This window comes from Osmia lignaria, unplaced genomic scaffold (assembly GCF_051020975.1).
Source record: "Osmia lignaria lignaria isolate PbOS001 unplaced genomic scaffold, iyOsmLign1 scaffold0006, whole genome shotgun sequence".
NCBI lineage: Eukaryota > Metazoa > Arthropoda > Insecta > Hymenoptera > Megachilidae > Osmia > Osmia lignaria.
Genome location: NW_027478163.1, coordinates 2,376,757 through 2,401,431, shown reverse-complemented (window position 1 = coordinate 2,401,431; position 24,675 = coordinate 2,376,757).

The window sequence follows — 24,675 nt, the reverse complement described above, 5'->3', positions numbered from 1 at the left end:
TTTTAAATATCTTGATATATCTCGAGAACTACGCCTCTAATCAAAAAATATCATAGAACATAAAAAGTAGGAAACTTAATTCTCTACAAAAAAGGTCTCTTAACATTTTGCCATAGCTCGCTTCGTTTCCGAGATATTTGCAGATTTATCTCAAGGGAAGGGGCCTGACGGACATATTTCGAGATATTTCTTCTTCTTGTTGTTCTTCTTCTGCACAGCTAAGCTGGAAGTGGCATTTGCGGCTCGCACTAGTGCAGAGTTATCTCAAAGAAAGGGGCCACGGTGTTTCTGTATCTCTATTATGTTGGTGCGGCTTCGGAACTTTTAAATATCTCGATATATCTCGAAAACTACGCTTCTGATCAAAAAATATCATAGAACATAAATTGTAGGAAACATAATTCTCTACAAAAAAGGTCTCTTAACATTTTGCCATAGCTAGCTTCGTTTCCGAGATATTTGCAGATATATCTCAAGGGAAGGGGCCTGACGGACATATTTCGAGATATTTCTTCTTCATGTTGTTCTTCTTCTGCACAGCTAAGCTGGAAGTGGCATTTACAGCTCGCAATAGTGCAGAGATATCTCAAAGAAAGGGGCCACGGTGTTTCTGTATCTCTATTATGTTGGTGCGGCTTCGGAACTTTTAAATATCTTGATATATCTCGAGAACTACGCATCTGATCAAAAAATATCATAGAACATAAAAAGTAGGAAACTTAATTCTCTACAAAAAAGGTCTCTTAACAATTGGCCATAGCTCGCTTCGTTTCCGAGATATTTGCAGATTTATCTCAAGGGAAGGGGCCTGACGGACATATTTCGAGATATTTCTTCTTCTTGTTGTTCTTCTTCTGCACAGCTAAGCTGGAAGTGGCATTTGCGGCTCGCACTAGTGCAGAGTTATCTCAAAGAAAGGGGCCACGGTGTTTCTGTATCCCTATTATGTTGGTGCGGCTTCGGAACTTTTAAATATCTCGATATATCTCGAAAACTACGCTTCTGATCAAAAAATATCATAGAACATAAATTGTAGGAAACATAATTCTCTACAAAAAACGTCTCTTAACATTTTGCCATAGCTCGCTTCGTTTCCGAGATATTTGCAGATTTATCTCAAGGGAAGGGGCCTGACGGACATATTTCGAGATATTTCTTCTTCTTGTTGTTCTTCTTCTGCACAGCTAAGCTGGAAGTGGCATTTGCGGCTCGCACTAGTGCAGAGTTATCTCAACGAAAGGAGCCACGGTGTTTCTGTATCTCTATTATGTTGGTGCGGCTTCGGAACTTTTAAATATCTCGATATATCTCGAAAACTACGCTTCTGATCAAAAAATATCATAGAACATAAATTGTAGGAAACATAATTCTCTACAAAAAAGGTCTCTTAACATTTTGCCATAGCTCGCTTCGTTTCCGAGATATTTGCAGATATATCTCAAGGGAAGGGGCCTGACGGACATATTTCGAGATATTTCTTCTTCTTGTTGTTCTTCTTCTGCACAGCTAAGCTGGAAGTGGCATTTACAGCTCGCAATAGTGCAGAGTTATCTCAAAGAAAGGGGCCACGGTGTTTCTGTATCTCTATTATGTTGGTGCGGCTTCGGAACTTTTAAATATCTTGATATATCTCGAGAACTACGCATCAGATCAAAAAATATCATAGAACATAAAAAGTAGGAAACTTAATTCTCTACAAAAAAGGTCTCTTAACATTTTGCCATAGCTCTCTTCGTTTCCGAGATATTTGCAGATTTATCTCAAGGGAAGGGGCCTGACGGACATATTTCGAGATATTTCTTCTTCTTGATGTTCTTCTTCTGCACAGCTAAGCTGGAAGTGGCATCTACAGCTCGCAATAGTGCAGAGTTATCTCAAAGAAAGGGGCCACGGTGTTTCTGTATCTCTATTATGTTGGTGCGGCTTCGGAACTTTTAAATATCTTGATATATCTCGAGAACTACGCATCTGATCAAAAAATATCATAGAACATAAAACGTAGGAAACTTAATTCTCTACAAAAAAGGTCTCTCAACATTTTGCCATAGCTCGCTTCGTTTCCGAGATATTTGCAGATTTATCTCAAGGGAAGGGGCCTGACGGACATATTTTGAGATATTTCTTCTTCTTGTTGTTCTTCTTCTGCACAGCTAAGCTGGAAGTGGCATTTGCGGCTCGCACTAGTGCAGAGTTATCTCAAAGAAAGGGGCCACGGTGTTTCTGTATCTCTATTATGTTGGTGCGGCTTTGGAACTTTTAAATATCTCGATATATCTCGAAAACTACGCTTCTGACCAAAGAATATCATAGAACATAAATTGTACGAAACATAATTCTCTACAAACAAGGTCTCTTAACATTTTGCCATAGCTCGCTTCGTTTCCGAGATATTTGCAGATTCAACTCAAAGGAACTGGCCTGACGGACATATTTCGAGATATTTCTTCTTCTTGTTGTTCTTCTTCTGCACAGCTAAGCTGGAAGTGGCATTTACAGCTCGCAATAGTGCGGAGTTATCTCAAAGAAAGGGGCGACGGTGTTTCTGTATCTCTATTATGTTGGTGCGGCTTCGGAACTTTTAAATATCTTGATATATCTCGAGAACTACGCATCAGATCAAAAAATATCATAGAACATAAAAAGTAGGAAACTTAATTCTCTACAAAAAAGGTCTCTTAACATTTTGCCATAGCTCTCTTCGTTTCCGAGATATTTGCAGATTTATCTCAAGGGAAGGGGCCTGACGGACATATTTCGAGATATTTCTTCTTCTTGTTGTTCTTCTTCTGCACAGCTAAGCTGGAAGTGGCATTTACAGCTCGCAATACTGCAGAGTTATCTCAAAGAAAGGGGCCACGGTGTTTCTGTATCCCTATTATGTTGGTGCGGCTTCGGAACTTTTAAATATCTCGATATATCTCGAAAACTACGCTTCTGATCAAAAAATATCATAGAACATAAATTGTAGGAAACATAATTCTCTACAAAAAACGTCTCTTAACATTTTGCAATAGCTCGCTTCGTTTCCGAGATATTTGCAGATTCAGCTCAAAGGAACTGGCCTGACGGACATATTTCGAGATATTTCTTCTTCTTGTTGTTCTTCCTCTGCACAGCTAAGCTGGAAGTGGCATTTGCAGCTCGCAATAGTGCAGAGTTATCTCAAAGAAAGGGGCCACGGTGTTTCTGTATCTCTATTATGTTGGTGCGGCTTCGGAACTTTTAAATATCTTGATATATCTCGAGAACTACGCATCTGATCAAAAAATATCATAGAACATAAAACGTAGGAAACTTAATTCTCTACAAAAAAGGTCTCTCAACATTTTGCCATAGCTCGCTTCGTTTCCGAGATATTTGCAGATATATCTCAAGGGAAGGGGCCTGACGGACATATTTCGAGATATTTCTTCTTCTTGTTGTTCTTCTTCTGCACAGCTAAGCTGGAAGTGGCATTTACAGCTCGCAATAGTGCAGAGTTATCTCAAAGAAAGGGGCCACGGTGTTTCTGTATCTCTATTATGTTGGTGCGGCTTCGGAACTTTTAAATATCTCGATATATCTCGAAAACTACGCTTCTGATCAAAAAATATCGTAGAACATAAATTGTAGGAAACATAATTCTCTACAAAAAACGTCTCTTAACATTTTGCCATAGCTCGCTTCGTTTCCGCGATATTTGCAGATTTATCTCAAGGGAAGGGGCCTGACGGACATATTTCGAGATATTTCTTCTTCTTGTTGTTCTTCTTCTGCACAGCTAAGCTGGAAGTGGCATTTGCGGCTCGCACTAGTGCAGAGTTATCTCAACGAAAGGGGCCACGGTGTTTCTGTATCTCTATTATGTTGGTGCGGCTTCGGAACTTTTAAATATCTTGATATATCTCGAGAACTACGCATCAGATCAAAAAATATCATAGAACATAAAAAGTAGGAAACTTAATTCTCTACAAAAAAGGTCTCTTAACATTTTGCCATAGCTCTCTTCGTTTTCGAGATATTTGCAGATTTATCTCAAGGGAAGGGGCCTGACGGACATATTTCGAGATATTTCTTCTTCTTGTTGTTCTTCTTCTGCACAGCTAAGCTGGAAGTGGCATTTACAGCTCGCAATACTGCAGAGTTATCTCAAAGAAAGCGGCCACGGTGTTTCTGTATCCCTATTATGTTGGTGCGGCTTCGGAACTTTTAAATATCTCGATATATCTCGAAAACTACGCTTCTGATCAAAAAATATCATAGAACATAAATTGTAGGAAACATAATTCTCTACAAAAAACGTCTCTTAACATTTTGCCATAGCTCGCTTCGTTTCCGAGATATTTGCAGATTCAGCTCAAAGGAACTGGCCTGACGGACATATTTCGAGATATTTCTTCTTCTTGTTGTTCTTCCTCTGCACAGCTAAGCTGGAAGTGGCATTTGCAGCTCGCAATAGTGCAGAGTTATCTCAAAGAAAGGGGGCACGGTGTTTCTGTATCTCTATTATGTTGGTGCGGCTTCGGAACTTTTAAATATCTTGATATATCTCGAGAACTACGCATCTGATCAAAAAATATCATTGAACATAAAAAGTAGGAAACTTAATTCTCTACAAAAAAGGTCTCTTAACATTTTGCCATAGCTCGCTTCGTTTCCGAGATATTTGCAGATTCAGCTCAAAGGAACTGGCCTGACGGACATATTTCGAGATATTTCTTCTTCTTGTTGTTCTTCCTCTGCACAGCTAAGCTGGAAGTGGCATTTGCGGCTCGCACTAGTGCAGAGTTATCTCAGAGAAAGGGGCCACGGTGTTTATGTATCTCTATTATGTTGGTGCGGCTTCGGAACTTTTAAATATCTCGATATATCTCGAAAACTACGCTTCTGATCAAAAAATATCATAGAACATAAATTGTAGGAAACATAATTCTCTACAAAAAAGGTCTCTTAACATTTTGCCATAGCTCGCTTCGTTTCCGAGATATTTGCAGATTTATCTCAAGGGAAGGGGCCTGACGGACATATTTCGAGATATTTCTTCTTCTTGTTGTTCTTCTTCTGCACAGCTAAACTGGAAGTGGCATTTCCAGCTCGCAATAGTGCAGAGTTATCTCAAAGAGAGGGGCCACGGTGTTTCTGTATCTCTATTATGTTGGTGCGGCTTCGGAACTTTTAAATATCTTGATATATCTCGAGAACTACGCATCTCATCAAAAAATATCATAGAACATAAAAAATAGGAAACTTAATTCTCTACAAAAAAGGTCTCTTAACATTTTACCATAGCTCGCTTCGTTTCCGAGATATTTGCAGATTTATCTCAAGGGAAGGGGCCTGACGGACATATTTCGAGATATTTCTTCTTCTTGTTGTTCTTCTTCTGCACAGCTAAGCTGGAAGTGGCATTTGCGGCTCGCACTAGTGCAGAGTTATCTCAAAGAAAGGGGCCACGGTGTTTCTGTATCTCCATTATGTTGGTGCGGCTTCGGAACTTTTAAATATCTCGATATATCTCGAGAGCTACGCGTCTGATCAAAAAATATTATAGAACATAAAAAGTAGGAAACATAATTCTCTACAAAAAAGGTCTCTTAACATTTTGCCATAGCTCGCTTCGTTTCCGAGATATTTGCAGATTTATCTCAAGGGAAGTGGCCTGACGGACATATTTCGAGATATTTCTTCTTCTTGTTGTTCTTCTGCTGCACAGCTAAGCTGGAAGTGGCATTTGCGGCTCGCACTAGTGCAGAGTTATCTCAAAGAAAGGGGCCACGGTGTTTCTGTATCTCTATTATGTTGGTGCGGCTTCGGAACTTTTAAATATCTTGATATATCTCGAGAACTACGCATCTGATCAAAAAATATCATAGAAGATAAAAAGTAGGAAACTTAATTCTCTACAAAAAAGGTCTCTTAACATTTTGCCATAGCTCGCTTCGTTTCCGAGATATTTGCAGATTTATCTCAAGGGAAGTGGCCTGACGGACATATTTCGAGATATTTCTTCTTCTTGTTGTTCTTCTTCTGCACAGCTAAGCTGGAAGTGGCATTTGCGGCTCGCACTAGTGCAGAGTTATCTCAAAGAAAGGGGCCACGGTGTTTCTGTATCTCTATTATGTTGGTGCGGCTTCGGAACTTTTAAATATCTCGATATATCTCGAAAACTACGCTTCTGATCAAAAAATATCATAGAACATAAATTGTAGGAAACATAATTCTCTACAAAAAAGGTCTCTTAACATTTTGCCATAGCTCGCTTCGTTTCCGTGATATTTGCAGATTTATCTCAAGGGAAGGGGCCTAACGGACATATTTCGAGATATTTCTTCTTCTTGTTGTTCTTCTTCTGCACAGCTAAACTGGAAGTGGCATTTCCAGCTCGCAATAGTGCAGAGTTATCTCAAAGAGAGGGGCCACGGTGTTTCTGTATCTCTATTATGTTGGTGCAGCTTCGGAACTTTTAAATATCTTGATATATCTCGAGAGCTACGCGTCTGATCAAAAAATATCATAGAACATAAAAAGTAGGAAACATAATTCTCTACAAAAAAGGTCTCTTAACATTTTGCCATAGCTCGCTTCGTTTCCGAGATATTTGCAGATTTATCTCAAGGGAAGTGGCCTGACGGACATATTTCGAGATATTTCTTCTTCTTGTTGTTCTTCTGCTGCACAGCTAAGCTGGAAGTGGCATTTGCGGCTCGCACTAGTGCAGAGTTATCTCAAAGAAAGGGGCCACGGTGTTTCTGTATCTCTATTATGTTGGTGCGGCTTCGGTACTTTTAAATATCTTGATATATCTCGAGAACTACGCATCTGATCAAAAAATATCATAGAAGATAAAAAGTAGGAAACTTAATTCTCTACAAAAAAGGTCTCTTAACATTTTGCCATAGCTCGCTTCGTTTCCGAGATATTTGCAGATTTATCTCAAGGGAAGTGGCCTGACGGACATATTTCGAGATATTTCTTCTTCTTGTTGTTCTTCTTCTGCACAGCTAAGCTGGAAGTGGCATTTGCGGCTCGCACTAGTGCAGAGTTATCTCAAAGAAAGGGGCCACGGTGTTTCTGTATCTCTATTATGTTGGTGCGGCTTCGGAACTTTTAAATATCTCGATATATCTCGAAAACTACGCTTCTGATCAAAAAATATCATAGAACATAAATTGTAGGAAACATAATTCTCTACAAAAAAGGTCTCTTAACATTTTGCCATAGCTCGCTTCGTTTCCGTGATATTTGCAGATTTATCTCAAGGGAAGGGGCCTAACGGACATATTTCGAGATATTTCTTCTTCTTGTTGTTCTTCTTCTGCACAGCTAAACTGGAAGTGGCATTTCCAGCTCGCAATAGTGCAGAGTTATCTCAAAGAGAGGGGCCACGGTGTTTCTGTATCTCTATTATGTTGGTGCAGCTTCGGAACTTTTAAATATCTTGATATATCTCGAGAGCTACGCGTCTGATCAAAAAATATCATAGAACATAAAAAGTAGGAAACATAATTCTCTACAAAAAAGGTCTCTTAACATTTTGCCATAGCTCGCTTCGTTTCCGAGATATTTGCAGATTTATCTCAAGGGAAGTGGCCTGACGGACATATTTCGAGATATTTCTTCTTCTTGTTGTTTTTCTTCTGCACAGCTAAGCTGGAAGTGGCATTTGCGGCTCGCACTAGTGCAGAGTTATCTCAAAGAAAGGGGCCACGGTGTTTCTGTATCTCTATTATGTTGGTGCGGCTTCGGAACTTTTAAATATCTTGATATACCTCGAGAACTACGCATCTGATCAGAAAATATCATAGGAGCTAAAAAGTAGGAAACTTAATTCTCTACAAAAAACGTCTCTTAACATTTTGCCATAGCTCGCTTCGTTTCCGAGATATTTGCAGATTTATCTCAAGGTAAGGGGCCTGACGGACATATTTCGAGATATTTCTTCTTCTTGTTGTTCTTCTTCTGCACAGCTAAGCTGGAAGTGGCATTTGCGGCTCGCACTAGTGCAGAGTTATCTCAAAGAAAGGGGCCACGGTGTTTCTGTATCTCTATTATGTTGGTGCTGCTTCGGAACTTTTAAATATCTCGATATATCTCGAAAACTACGCTTCTGATCAAAAAATATCATAGAACATAAATTGTAGGAAACATAATTCGCTACAAAAAACGTCTCTTAACATTTTGCCATAGCTCGCTTCGTTTCCGAGATATTTGCAGATTTATCTCAAGGGAAGGGGCCTAACGGACATATTTCGAGATATTTCTTCTTCTTGTTGTTCTTCTTCTGCACAGCTAAACTGGAAGTGGCATTTCCAGCTCGCAATAGTACAGAGTTATCTCAAAGAAAGGGGCCACGGTGTTTCTGCATCTCTATTATGTTGGTGCGGCTTCGGAACTTTTAAATATCTTGATATATCTCGAGAACTACGCATCTGATCAAAAAATATCATAGAACATAAAAAGTAGGAAACTTAATTCTCTACAAAAAAGGTCTCTTAACATTTTGCCATAGCTCTCTTCGTTTCCGAGATATTTGCAGATTTATCTCAAGGGAAGGGGCCTGACGGACACATTTCGAGATATTTCTTCTTCTTGTTGTTCTTCTTCTGCACAGCTAAGCTGGAAGTGACATTTGCAGCTCGCAATAGTGCAGAGTTATCTCAAAGAAAGGGGCCACGGTGTTTCTGTATCTCTATTATGTTGGTGCGGCTTCGGAACTTTTAAATATCTTGATATATCTCGAGAACTACGCATCTGATCAAAAAATATCATACAACATAAAACGTAGGAAACTTAATTCTCTACAAAAAAGGTCTCTTAACATTTTGCCATAGCTCGCTTCGTTTCCGAGATATTTGCAGATTTATCTCAAGGGAAGGGGCCTAACGGACATATTTCGAGATATTTCTTCTTCTTGTTGTTCTTCTTCCGCACAGCTAAACTGGAAGTGGCATTTCCAGCTCGCAATAGTGCAGAGTTATCTCAAAGAAAGGGGCCACGGTGTTTCTGTATCTCTATTATGTTGGTGCGGCTTCTTAACTTTTAAATATCTTGATATATCTCGAGAACTACGCATCCGATCAAAAAATATCATAGAACATAAAAAGTAGGAAACTCAATTCTCTACAAAAAAGGTCTCTTAACATTTTGCAATAGCTCGCTTCGTTTCCGAGATATTTGCAGATTTATCTCAAGGGAAGGGGCCTGACGGACATATTTCGAGATATTTCTTCTTCTTGTTGTTCTTCTTCTGCACAGCTAAACTGGAAGTGGCATTTCCAGCTCGCAATAGTGCAGAGTTATCTCAAAGAGAGGGGCCACGGTGTTTCTGTATCTCTATTATGTTGGTGCTGCTTCGGAACTTTCAAATATCTCGATATATCTCGAAAACGACGCTTCTGATCAAAAAATATCATAGAACATAAATTGTAGGAAACATAATTCTCTACAAAAAACGTCTCTTAACATTTTGCCATAGCTCGCTTCGTTTCCGAGATATTTGCAGATTTATCTCAAGGGAAGGGGCCTAACGGACATATTTCGAGATATTTCTTCTTCTTGTTGTTCTTCTTCTGCACAGCTAAACTGGAAGTGGCATTTCCAGCTCGCAATAGTACAGAGTTATCTCAAAGAAAGGGGCCACGGTGTTTCTGTATCTCTATTATGTTGGTGCGGCTTCGGAACTTTTAAATATCTTGATATATCTCGAGAACTACGCATCCGATCAAAAAATATCATAGAACATAAAAAGTAGGAAACTTAATTCTCTACAAAAAAGGTCTCTTAACATTTTGCAATAGCTCGCTTCGTTTCCGAGATATTTGCAGATTTATCTCAAGGGAAGGGGCCTGACGGACATATTTCGAGATATTTCTTCTTCTTGTTGTTCTTCTTCTGCACAGCTAAACTGGAAGTGGCATTTCCAGCTCGCAATAGTGCAGAGTTATCTCAAAGAGAGGGGCCACGGTGTTTCTGTATCTCTATTATGTTGGTGCTGCTTCGGAACTTTCAAATATCTCGATATATCTCGAAAACGACGCTTCTGATCAAAAAATATCATAGAACATAAATTGTAGGAAACATAATTCTCTACAAAAAACGTCTCTTAACATTTTGCCATAGCTCGCTTCGTTTCCGAGATATTTGCAGATTTATCTCAAGGGAAGGGGCCTAACGGACATATTTCGAGATATTTCTTCTTCTTGTTGTTCTTCTTCTGCACAGCTAAACTGGAAGTGGCATTTCCAGCTCGCAATAGTACAGAGTTATCTCAAAGAAAGGGGCCACGGTGTTTCTGTATCTCTATTATGTTGGTGCGGCTTCGGAACTTTTAAATATCTTGATATATCTCGAGAACTACGCATCCGATCAAAAAATATCATAGAACATAAAAAGTAGGAAACTTAATTCTCTACAAAAAAGGTCTCTTAACATTTTGCCATAGCTCTCTTCGTTTCTGAGATATTTGCAGATTCATCTCAAGGGAAGGGGCCTGACGGACACATTTCGAGATATTTCTTCTTCTTGTTGTTCTTCTTCTGCACAGCTAAGCTGGAAGTGGCATTTGCAGCTCGCATTAGTGCAGAGTTATCTCAAAGAAAGGGGCCACGGTGTTTCTGTATCTCTATTATGTTGGTGCGGCTTCTTAACTTTTAAATATCTTGATATATCTCGAGAACTACGCATCTGATCAAAAAATATCATAGAACATAAAAAGTAGGAAACTCAATTCTCTACAAAAAAGGTCTCTTAACATTTTGCAATAGCTCGCTTCGTTTCCGAGATATTTGCAGATTTATCTCAAGGGAAGGGGCCTGACGGACATATTTCGAGATATTTCTTCTTCTTGTTGTTCTTCTTCTGCACAGCTAAGCTGGAAGTGGCATTTGCAGCTCGCAATTGTGCAGAGTTATCTCAAAGAGAGGGGCCACGGTGTTTCTGTATCTCTATTATGTTGGTGCGGCTTCGGAACTTTTAAATATCTTGATATATCTCGAGAACTACGCATCTGATCAAAAAATATCATAGAACATAAAAAGTAGGAAACTTAATTCGCTACAAAAAAGGTCTCTTAACATTTTGCCATAGCTCGCTTCGTTTCCGAGATATTTGCAGATTTATCTCAAGGGAAGGGGCCTAACGGACATATTTCGTGATATTTCTTCTTCTTGTTGTTCTTCTTCTGCACAGCTAAGCTGGAAGTGGCATTTGCGGCTCGCACTAGTACAGAGTTATCTCAAAGAAAGGGGCCACGGTGTTTCTGTATCTCTATTATGTTGGTGCGGCTTCGGAACTTTTAAATATCTTGATATATCTCGAAAACTACGCATCTGATCAAAAAATATCATACAACATAAAACGTAGGAAACTTAATTCTCTACAAAAAAGGTCTCTTAACATTTTGCCATAGCTCGCTTCGTTTCCGAGATATTTGCAGATTTATCTCAAGGGAAGGGGCCTAACGGACTTATTTCGAGATATTTCTTCTTCTTGTTGTTCTTCTTCTGCACAGCTAAACTGGAAGTGGCATTTCCAGGTCGCAATAGTGCAGAGTTATCTAAAAGAAAGGAGCCACGGTGTTTCTGTATCTCTATTATGTTGGTGCGGCTTCGGAACTTTTAAATATCTTGATATATCTCGAGAACTACGCGTCTGATCAAAAAATATCATAGAACATAAAAAGTAGGAAACTCAATTCTCTACAAAAAAGGTCTCTTAACATTTTGCAATAGCTCGCTTCGTTTCCGAGATATTTGCAGATTTATCTCAAGGGAAGGGGCCTGACGGACATATTTCGAGATATTTCTTCTTCTTGTTGTTTTTCTTCTGCACAGCTAAGCTGGAAGTGGCATTTGCGGCTCGCACTAGTGCAGAGTTATCTCAAAGAAAGGGGCCACGGTGTTTCTGTATCTCTATTATGTTGGTGCGGCTTCGGAACTTTTAAATATCTTGATATACCTCGAGAACTACGCATCTGATCAGAAAATATCATAGGAGCTAAAAAGTAGGAAACTTAATTCTCTACAAAAAACGTCTCTTAACATTTTGCCATAGCTCGCTTCGTTTCCGAGATATTTGCAGATTTATCTCAAGGTAAGGGGCCTGACGGACATATTTCGAGATATTTCTTCTTCTTGTTGTTCTTCTTCTGCACAGCTAAGCTGGAAGTGGCATTTGCGGCTCGCACTAGTGCAGAGTTATCTCAAAGAAAGGGGCCACGGTGTTTCTGTATCTCTATTATGTTGGTGCTGCTTCGGAACTTTTAAATATCTCGATATATCTCGAAAACTACGCTTCTGATCAAAAAATATCATAGAACATAAATTGTAGGAAACATAATTCGCTACAAAAAACGTCTCTTAACATTTTGCCATAGCTCGCTTCGTTTCCGAGATATTTGCAGATTTATCTCAAGGGAAGGGGCCTAACGGACATATTTCGAGATATTTCTTCTTCTTGTTGTTCTTCTTCTGCACAGCTAAACTGGAAGTGGCATTTCCAGCTCGCAATAGTACAGAGTTATCTCAAAGAAAGGGGCCACGGTGTTTCTGCATCTCTATTATGTTGGTGCGGCTTCGGAACTTTTAAATATCTTGATATATCTCGAGAACTACGCATCTGATCAAAAAATATCATAGAACATAAAAAGTAGGAAACTTAATTCTCTACAAAAAAGGTCTCTTAACATTTTGCCATAGCTCTCTTCGTTTCCGAGATATTTGCAGATTTATCTCAAGGGAAGGGGCCTGACGGACACATTTCGAGATATTTCTTCTTCTTGTTGTTCTTCTTCTGCACAGCTAAGCTGGAAGTGACATTTGCAGCTCGCAATAGTGCAGAGTTATCTCAAAGAAAGGGGCCACGGTGTTTCTGTATCTCTATTATGTTGGTGCGGCTTCGGAACTTTTAAATATCTTGATATATCTCGAGAACTACGCATCTGATCAAAAAATATCATACAACATAAAACGTAGGAAACTTAATTCTCTACAAAAAAGGTCTCTTAACATTTTGCCATAGCTCGCTTCGTTTCCGAGATATTTGCAGATTTATCTCAAGGGAAGGGGCCTAACGGACATATTTCGAGATATTTCTTCTTCTTGTTGTTCTTCTTCCGCACAGCTAAACTGGAAGTGGCATTTCCAGCTCGCAATAGTGCAGAGTTATCTCAAAGAAAGGGGCCACGGTGTTTCTGTATCTCTATTATGTTGGTGCGGCTTCTTAACTTTTAAATATCTTGATATATCTCGAGAACTACGCATCCGATCAAAAAATATCATAGAACATAAATAGTAGGAAACTCAATTCTCTACAAAAAAGGTCTCTTAACATTTTGCAATAGCTCGCTTCGTTTCCGAGATATTTGCAGATTTATCTCAAGGGAAGGGGCCTGACGGACATATTTCGAGATATTTCTTCTTCTTGTTGTTCTTCTTCTGCACAGCTAAACTGGAAGTGGCATTTCCAGCTCGCAATAGTGCAGAGTTATCTCAAAGAGAGGGGCCACGGTGTTTCTGTATCTCTATTATGTTGGTGCTGCTTCGGAACTTTCAAATATCTCGATATATCTCGAAAACGACGCTTCTGATCAAAAAATATCATAGAACATAAATTGTAGGAAACATAATTCTCTACAAAAAACGTCTCTTAACATTTTGCCATAGCTCGCTTCGTTTCCGAGATATTTGCAGATTTATCTCAAGGGAAGGGGCCTAACGGACATATTTCGAGATATTTCTTCTTCTTGTTGTTCTTCTTCTGCACAGCTAAACTGGAAGTGGCATTTCCAGCTCGCAATAGTACAGAGTTATCTCAAAGAAAGGGGCCACGGTGTTTCTGTATCTCTATTATGTTGGTGCGGCTTCGGAACTTTTAAATATCTTGATATATCTCGAGAACTACGCATCCGATCAAAAAATATCATAGAACATAAAAAGTAGGAAACTTAATTCTCTACAAAAAAGGTCTCTTAACATTTTGCCATAGCTCTCTTCGTTTCCGAGATATTTGCAGATTTATCTCAAGGGAAGGGGCCTGACGGACACATTTCGAGATATTTCTTCTTCTTGTTGTTCTTCTTCTGCACAGCTAAGCTGGAAGTGGCATTTGCAGCTCGCATTAGTGCAGAGTTATCTCAAAGAAAGGGGCCACGGTGTTTCTGTATCTCTATTATGTTGGTGCGGCTTCTTAACTTTTAAATATCTTGATATATCTCGAGAACTACGCATCTGATCAAAAAATATCATAGAACATAAAAAGTAGGAAACTCAATTCTCTACAAAAAAGGTCTCTTAACATTTTGCAATAGCTCGCTTCGTTTCCGAGATATTTGCAGATTTATCTCAAGGGAAGGGGCCTGACGGACATATTTCGAGATATTTCTTCTTCTTGTTGTTCTTCTTCTGCACAGCTAAGCTGGAAGTGGCATTTGCAGCTCGCAATTGTGCAGAGTTATCTCAAAGAGAGGGGCCACGGTGTTTCTGTATCTCTATTATGTTGGTGCGGCTTCGGAACTTTTAAATATCTTGATATATCTCGAGAACTACGCATCTGATCAAAAAATATCATAGAACATAAGAAGTAGGAAACTTAATTCGCTACAAAAAAGGTCTCTTAACATTTTGCCATAGCTCGCTTCGTTTCCGAGATATTTGCAGATTTATCTCAAGGGAAGGGGCCTAACGGACATATTTCGTGATATTTCTTCTTCTTGTTGTTCTTCTTCTGCACAGCTAAGCTGGAAGTGGCATTTGCGGCTCGCACTAGTACAGAGTTATCTCAAAGAAAGGGGCCACGGTGTTTCTGTATCTCTATTATGTTGGTGCGGCTTCGGAACTTTTAAATATCTTGATATATCTCGAAAACTACGCATCTGATCAAAAAATATCATACAACATAAAACGTAGGAAACTTAATTCTCTACAAAAAAGGTCTCTTAACATTTTGCCATAGCTCGCTTCGTTTCCGAGATATTTGCAGATTTATCTCAAGGGAAGGGGCCTAACGGACTTATTTCGAGATATTTCTTCTTCTTGTTGTTCTTCTTCTGCACAGCTAAACTGGAAGTGGCATTTCCAGGTCGCAATAGTGCAGAGTTATCTAAAAGAAAGGAGCCACGGTGTTTCTGTATCTCTATTATGTTGGTGCGGCTTCGGAACTTTTAAATATCTTGATATATCTCGAGAACTACGCGTCTGATCAAAAAATATCATAGAACATAAAAAGTAGGAAACTCAATTCTCTACAAAAAAGGTCTCTTAACATTTTGCAATAGCTCGCTTCGTTTCCGAGATATTTGCAGATTTATCTCAAGGGAAGGGGCCTGACGGACATATTTCGAGATATTTCTTCTTCTTGTTGTTCTTCTTCTGCACAGCTAAACTGGAAGTGGCATTTCCAGCTCGCAATAGTGCAGAGTTATCTCAAAGAGAGGGGCCGCGGTGTTTCTGTATCTCTATTATGTTGGTGCTGCTTCGGAACTTTTAAATATCTCGATATATCTCGAAAACGACGCTTCTGATCAAAAAATATCATAGAACATAAATTGTAGGAAACATAATTCTCTACAAAAAACGTCTCTTAACATTTTGCCATAGCTCGCTTCGTTTCCGAGATATTTGCAGATTTATCTCAAGGGAAGGGGCCTAACGGACATATTTCGAGATATTTCTTCTTCTTGTTGTTCTTCTTCTGCACAGCTAAACTGGAAGTGGCATTTCCAGCTCGCAATAGTACAGAGTTATCTCAAAGAAAGGGGCCACGGTGTTTCTGTATCTCTATTATGTTGGTGCGGCTTCGGAACTTTTAAATATCTTGATATATCTCGAGAACTACGCATCTGATCAAAAAATATCATAGAACATAAAAAGTAGGAAACTTAATTCGCTACAAAAAAGGTCTCTTAACATTTTGCCATAGCTCGCTTCGTTTCCGAGATATTTGCAGATTTATCTCAAGGGAAGGGGCCTAACGGACATATTTCGTGATATTTCTTCTTCTTGTTGTTCTTCTTCTGCACAGCTAAGCTGGAAGTGGCATTTGCGGCTCGCACTAGTACAGAGTTATCTCAAAGAAAGGGGCCACGGTGTTTCTGTATCTCTATTATGTTGGTGCGGCTTCGGAACTTTTAAATATCTTGATATATCTCGAGAACTACGCATCTGATCAAAAAATATCATACAACATAAAACGTAGGAAACTTAATTCTCTACAAAAAAGGTCTCTTAACATTTTGCCATAGCTCGCTTCGTTTCCGAGATATTTGCAGATTTATCTCAAGGGAAGGGGCCTAACGGACTTATTTCGAGATATTTCTTCTTCTTGTTGTTCTTCTTCTGCACAGCTAAACTGGAAGTGGCATTTCCAGGTCGCAATAGTGCAGAGTTATCTAAAAGAAAGGAGCCACGGTGTTTCTGTATCTCTATTATGTTGGTGCGGCTTCGGAACTTTTAAATATCTTGATATATCTCGAGAACTACGCGTCTGATCAAAAAATATCATAGAACATAAAAAGTAGGAAACATAATTCCATACAAAAAAGGTCTCTTAACATTTTGCCATAGCTCGCTTCGTTTCCGAGATATTTGCAGATTTATCTCAAGGGAAGGGGCCTGACGGACATATTTCGAGATATTTCTTCTTCTTGTTGTTCTTCTTCTGCACAGCTAAGCTGGAAGTGGCATTTGCGGCTCGCACTAGTGCAGAGTTATCTCAAAGAAAGGGGCCACGGTGTTTCTGTATCCCTATTATGTTGGTGCGGCTTCGGAACTTTTAAATATCTCGATATATCTCGAAAACTACGCTTCTGATCAAAAAATATCATAGAACATAAATTGTAGGAAACATAATTCTCTACAAAAAACGTCTCTTAACATTTTGCCATAGCTCGCTTCGTTTCCGAGATATTTGCAGATTTATCTCACGGGAAGGGGCCTGACGGACATATTTCGAGATATTTCTTCTTCTTGTTGTTCTTCTTCTGCACAGCTAAGCTGGAAGTGGCATTTGCGGCTCGCACTAGTGCAGAGTTATCTCAACGAAAGGGGCCACGGTGTTTCTGTATCTCTATTATGTTGGTGCGGCTTCGGAACTTTTAAATATCTTGATATATCTCGAGAACTACGCATCAGATCAAAAAATATCATAGAACATAAAAAGTAGGAAACTTAATTCTCTACAAAAAAGGTCTCTTAACATTTTGCCATAGCTCTCTTCGTTTCCGAGATATTTGCAGATATATCTCAAGGGAAGGGGCCTGACGGACATATTTCGAGATATGTCTTCTTCTTGTTGTTCTTCTTCTGCACAGCTAAGCTGGAAGTGGCATTTACAGCTCGCAATAGTGCAGAGTTATCTCAAAGAGAGGGGCCACGGTGTTTCTGTATCTCTATTATGTTGGTGCGGCTTCGGAACTTTTAAATATCTTGATATATCTCGAGAACTACGCATCTGATCAAAAAATATCATAGAACATAAAAAGTAGGAAACTTAATTCTCTACAAAAAAGGTCTCCTAACATTTTGCCATAGCTCGCTTCGTTTCCGAGATATTTGCAGATTTATCTCAAGGGAAGGGGCCTGACGGACATATTTCGAGATATTTCTTCTTCTTGTTGTTCTTCTTCTGCACAGCTAAACTGGAAGTGGCATTTCCAGCTCGCAATAGTGCAGAGTTATCTCAAAGAGAGGGGCCACGGTGTTTCTGTATCTCTATTATGTTGGTGCGGCCTCGGAACTTTTAAATATCTTGATATATCTCGAGAACTACGCATCTGATCAAAAAATATCATAGAACATAAAAAGTAGGAAACTTAATTCTCTACAAAGAAGGTCTCTCAACATTTTGCCATAGCTCGATTCGTTTCCGAGATATTTGCAGATTTATCTCAAGGGAAGGGGCCTGACGGACATATTTCGAGATATTCCTTCTTCTTGTTGTTCTTCTTCTGCACAGCTAAGGTGGAAGTGGCATTTGCGGCTCGCACTAGTGCAGAGTTATCTCAAAGAAAGGGGCCACGGTGTTTCTGTATCCCTATTATGTTGGTGCGGCTTCGGAACTTTTAAATATCTCGATATATCTCGAAAACTACGCTTCTGATCAAAAAATATCATGGAACATAAATTGTAGGAAACATAATTCTCTACAAAAAACGTCTCTTAACATTTTGCCATAGCTCGCTTCGTTTCCGAGATATTTGCAGATTTATCTCAAGGGAAGGGGCCTGACGGACATATTTCGAGATATTTCTTCTTCTTGTTGTTCTTCTTCTGCACAGCTAAACTGGGAGTGGCATTTCCAGCTCGCAATAGTGCAGAGTTATCTCAAAGAGAGGGGCCACGGTGTTTCTGTATCTCTATTATGTTGGTGCGGCTTCGGAACTTTTAAATATCTTGATATATCTCGAGAACTACGCATCTGATCAAAAAATATCATAGAACATAAAAAGTAGGAAACTTAATTCTCTACAAAAAAGGTCTCTCAACATTTTGCCATAGCCCGCTTCGTTTCCGAGATATTTGCAGATTTATCTCAAGGGAAGGGGCCTGACGGACATATTTCGAGATATTTCTTCTTCTTGTTGTTCTTCTTCTGCACAGCTAAGCTGGAAGTGGCATTTGCGGCTCGCACTAGTGCAGAGTTATCTCAAAGAAAGGGGCCACGGTGTTTCTGTATCCCTATTATGTTGGTGCGGCTTCGGAACTTTTAAATATCTCGATATATCTCGAAAACTACGCTTCTGATCAAAAAATATCATAGAACATAAATTGTAGGAAACATAATTCTCTACAAAAAACGTCTCTTAACATTTTGCCATAGCTCGCTTCGTTTCCGAGATATTTGCAGATTTATCTCAAGGGAAGGGGCCTGACGGACATATTTCGAGATATTTCTTCTTCTTGTTGTTCTTCTTCTGCACAGCTAAGCTGGAAGTGGCATTTGCAGCTCGCAATAGTGCAGAGTTATCTCAAAGAAAGGGGCCACGGTGTTTCTGTATCTCTATTATGTTGGTGCGGCTTCGGAACTGTTAAATATCTTGATATATCTCGAGAACTACGCACCTGATCGAAAAATATCATAGAACATAAGGAGTAGGAAACTTAATTCTCTACAAAAAAGGTCTCTTAACATTTTGCCATAGCTCGCTTCGTTTCCGAGATATTTCAGATTTATCTCAAGGGAAGGGGCCTGACGGACATATTTCGAGATATTTCTTCTTCATGTTGTTCTTCTTCTGCACAGCTAAGCTGGAAGTGGCATTTGCAGCTCGCAATAGTGCAGAGTTATCTCAAAGAAAGGGCCCACGGTGTTTCCGTATCTCTATTATGTTGGTGCGGCTTCGGAACTTTTAAATATCTTGATATATCTCGAGAACTACGCATCTGATCAAAAAATATCACACAACATAAAAAGTAGGAAACTTAATCCTCTACAAAAAAGGTCTCTTAACATTTTGCCATAGCTCGCTTCGTTTCCGAGATATTTGCAGATTTATCTCAAGGGAAGGGGCCTAACGGACATATTTCAAGATATTTCTTCTTCTTGTTGTTCTTCTTCTGCACAGCTAAGCTGGAAGTGGCATTTGCAGCTCGCAATAGTGCAGAGTTATCTCAAAGAAAGGGGCCACGGTGTTTCTGTATCTCTATTATGTTGGTGCGGCTTCGGAACTTTTAAATATCTTGATATATCTCGAAAACTACGCTTCTGATCAAAAAATATCATAGAACATAACTTGTAGGAAACATAATTCTCTACAAAAAAGGCTCTTAACATTTTGCCATAGCTCGCTTCGTTTCCGAGATAGTTGCAGATTTATCTCAAGGGAAGGGGCCTGACGGACATATTTCGAGATATTCCTTCTTCTTGTTGTTCTTCTTCTGCACAGCTAAGCTGGAAGTGGCATTTGCGGCTCGCACTAGTGCAGAGTTATCTCAAAGAAAGGGGCCACGGTGTTTCTGTATCCCTATTATGTTGGTGCGGCTTCGGAACTTTTAAATATCTCGATATATCTCGAGAACTACGCTTCTGATCAAAAAATATCATGGAACATAAATTGTAGGAAACATAATTCTCTACAAAAAACGTCTCTTAACATTTTGCCATAGCTCGCTTCGTTTCCGAGATATTTGCAGATTTATCTCAAGGGAAGGGGCCTGACGGACATATTTCGAGATATTTCTTCTTCTTGTTGTTCTTCTTCTGCACAGCTAAACTGGGAGTGGCATTTCCAGCTCGCAATAGTGCAGAGTTATCTCAAAGAGAGGGGCCACGGTGTTTCTGTATCTCTATTATGTTGGTGCGGCTTCGGAACTTTTAAATATCTTGATTTATCTCGAGAACTACGCATCTGATCAAAAAATATTATAGAACATAAAAAGTAGGAAACTTAATTCTCTACAAAAAAGGTCTCTCAACATTTTGCCATAGCCCGCTTCGTTTCCGAGATATTTGCAGATTTATCTCAAGGGAAGGGGCCTGACGGACATATTTCGAGATATTTCTTCTTCTTGTTGTTCTTCTTCTGCACAGCTAAGCTGGAAGTGGCATTTGCGGCTCGCACTAGTGCAGAGTTATCTCAAAGAAAGGGGCCACGGTGTTTCTGTATCCCTATTATGTTGGTGCGGCTTCGGAACTTTTAAATATCTCGATATATCTCGAAAACTACGCTTCTGATCAACAAATATCATAGAACATAAATTGTAGGAAACATAATTCTCTACAAAAAACGTCTCTTAACATTTTGCCATAGCTCGCTTCGTTTCCGAGATATTTGCAGATTTATCTCACGGGAAGGGGCCCGACGGACATATTTCGAGATATTTCTTCTTCTTGTTGTTCTTCTTCTGCACAGCTAATCTGGAAGTGGCATTTGCGGCTCGCACTAGTGCAGAGTTATCTCAACGAAAGGGGCCACGGTGTTTCTGTATCTCTATTATGTTGGTGCGGCTTCGGAACTTTTAAATATCTTGATATATCTCGAGAACTACGCATCAGATCAAAAAATATCATAGAACATAAAAAGTAGGAAACTTAATTCTCTACAAAAAAGGTCTCTTAACATTTTGCCATAGCTCTCTTCGTTTCCGAGATATTTGCAGATATATCTCAAGGGAAGGGGCCTGACGGACATATTTCGAGATATGTCTTCTTCTTGTTGTTCTTCTTCTGCACAGCTAAGCTGGAAGTGGCATTTACAGCTCGCAATAGTGCAGAGTTATCTCAAAGAGAGGGGCCACGGTGTTTCTGTATCTCTATTATGTTGGTGCGGCTTCGGAACTTTTAAATATCTTGATATATCTCGAGAACTACGCATCTGATCAAAAAATATCATAGAACATAAAAAGTAGGAAACTTAATTCTCTACAAAAAAGGTCTCCTAACATTTTGCCATAGCTCGCTTCGTTTCCGAGATATTTGCAGATTTATCTCAAGGGAAGGGGCCTGACGGACATATTTCGAGATATTTCTTCTTCTTGTTGTTCTTCTTCTGCACAGCTAAACTGGAAGTGGCATTTGCAGCTCGCAATAGTGCAGAGTTATCTCAAAGAAAGGGGCCACGGTGTTTCTGTATCTCTATTATGTTGGTGCGGCTTCGGAACTGTTAAATATCTTGATATATCTCGAGAACTACGCACCTGATCGAAAAATATCATAGAACATAAAGAGTAGGAAACTTAATTCTCTACAAAAAAGGTCTCTTAACATTTTGCCATAGCTCGCTTCGTTTCCGAGATATTTGCAGATTTATCTCAAGGGAAGGGGCCTGACGGACATATTTCGAGATATTTCTTCTTCATGTTGTTCTACTTCTGCACAGCTAAGCTGGAAGTGGCATTTGCAGCTCGCAATAGTGCAGAGTTATCTCAAAGAAAGGGCCCACGGTGTTTCCGTATCTCTATTATGTTGGTGCGGCTTCGGAACTTTTAAATATCTTGATATATCTCGAGAACTACGCATCTGATCAAAAAATATCACACAACATAAAAAGTAGGAAACTTAATCCTCTACAAAAAAGGTCTCTTAACATTTTGCCATAGCTCGCTTCGTTTCCGAGATATTTGCAGATTTATCTCAAGGGAAGGGGCCTAACGGACATATTTCAAGATATTTCTTCTTCTTGTTGTTCTTCTTCTGCACAGCTAAGCTGGAAGTGGCATTTGCAGCTCGCAATAGTGCAGAGTTATCTCAAAGAAAGGGGCCACGGTGTTTCTGTATCTCTATTATGTTGGTGCGGCTTCGGAACTTTTAAATATCTTGATATATCTCGAAAACTACGCTTCTGATCAAAAAATATCATAGAACATAACTTGTAGGAAACATAATTCTCTACAAAAAAGGCTCTTAACATTTTGCCATAGCTCGCTTCGTTTCCGAGATAGTTGCAGATTTATCTCAAGGGAAGGGGCCTGACGGACATATTTCGAGATATTCCTTCTTCTTGTTGTTCTTCTTCTGCACAGCTAAGCTGGAAGTGGCATTTGCGGCTCGCACTAGTGCAGAGTTATCTCAAAGAAAGGGGCCACGGTGTTTCTGTATCCCTATTATGTTGGTGCGGCTTCGGAACTTTTAAATATCTCGATATATCTCGAGAACTACGCTTCTGATCAAAAAATATCATGGAACATAAATTGTAGGAAACATAATTCTCTACAAAAAACGTCTCTTAACATTTTGCCATAGCTCGCTTCGTTTCCGAGATATTTGCAGATTTATCTCAAGGGAAGGGGCCTGACGGACATATTTCGAGATATTTCTTCTTCTTGTTGTTCTTCTTCTGCACAGCTAAACTGGGAGTGGCATTTCCAGCTCGCAATAGTGCAGAGTTATCTCAAAGAGAGGGGCCACGGTGTTTCTGTATCTCTATTATGTTGGTGCGGCTTCGGAACTTTTAAATATCTTGATTTATCTCGAGAACTACGCATCTGATCAAAAAATATTATAGAACATAAAAAGTAGGAAACTTAATTCTCTACAAAAAAGGTCTCTCAACATTTTGCCATAGCCCGCTTCGTTTCCGAGATATTTGCAGATTTATCTCAAGGGAAGGGGCCTGACGGACATATTTCGAGATATTTCTTCTTCTTGTTGTTCTTCTTCTGCACAGCTAAGCTGGAAGTGGCATTTGCGGCTCGCACTAGTGCAGAGTTATCTCAAAGAAAGGGGCCACGGTGTTTCTGTATCCCTATTATGTTGGTGCGGCTTCGGAACTTTTAAATATCTCGATATATCTCGAAAACTACGCTTCTGATCAAAAAATATCATAGAACATAAATTGTAGGAAACATAATTCTCTACAAAAAACGTCTCTTAACATTTTGCCATAGCTCGCTTCGTTTCCGAGATATTTGCAGATTTATCTCACGGGAAGGGGCCCGACGGACATATTTCGAGATATTTCTTCTTCTTGTTGTTCTTCTTCTGCACAGCTAAGCTGGAAGTGGCATTTGCGGCTCGCACTAGTGCAGAGTTATCTCAACGAAAGGGGCCACGGTGTTTCTGTATCTCTATTATGTTGGTGCGGCTTCGGAACTTTTAAATATCTTGATATATCTCGAGAACTACGCATCAGATCAAAAAATATCATAGAACATAAAAAGTAGGAAACTTAATTCTCTACAAAAAAGGTCTCCTAACATTTTGCCATAGCTCGCTTCGTTTCCGAGATATTTGCAGATTTATCTCAAGGGAAGGGGCCTGACGGACATATTTCGAGATATTTCTTCTTCTTGTTGTTCTTCTTCTGCACAGCTAAACTGGAAGTGGCATTTCCAGCTCGCAATAGTGCAGAGTTATCTCAAAGAGAGGGGCCACGGTGTTTCTGTATCTCTATTATGTTGGTGCGGCCTCGGAACTTTTAAATATCTTGATATATCTCGAGAACTACGCATCTGATCAAAAAATATCATAGAACATAAAAAGTAGGAAACTTAATTCTCTACAAAAAAGGTCTCTCAACATTTTGCCATAGCTCGATTCGTTTCCGAGATATTTGCAGATTTATCTCAAGGGAAGGGGCCTGACGGACATATTTCGAGATATTCCTTCTTCTTGTTGTTCTTCTTCTGCACAGCTAAGGTGGAAGTGGCATTTGCGGCTCGCACTAGTGCAGAGTTATCTCAAAGAAAGGGCCCACGGTGTTTCCGTATCTCTATTATGTTGGTGCGGCTTCGGAACTTTTAAATATCTTGATATATCTCGAGAACTACGCATCTGATCAAAAAATATCACACAACATAAAAAGTAGGAAACTTAATCCTCTACAAAAAAGGTCTCTTAACATTTTGCCATAGCTCGCTTCGTTTCCGAGATATTTGCAGATTTATCTCAAGGGAAGGGGCCTAACGGACATATTTCAAGATATTTCTTCTTCTTGTTGTTCTTCTTCTGCACAGCTAAGCTGGAAGTGGCATTTGCAGCTCGCAATAGTGCAGAGTTATCTCAAAGAAAGGGGCCACGGTGTTTCTGTATCTCTATTATGTTGGTGCGGCTTCGGAACTTTTAAATATCTTGATATATCTCGAAAACTACGCTTCTGATCAAAAAATATCATAGAACATAACTTGTAGGAAACATAATTCTCTACAAAAAAGGCTCTTAACATTTTGCCATAGCTCGCTTCGTTTCCGAGATAGTTGCAGATTTATCTCAAGGGAAGGGGCCTGACGGACATATTTCGAGATATTCCTTCTTCTTGTTGTTCTT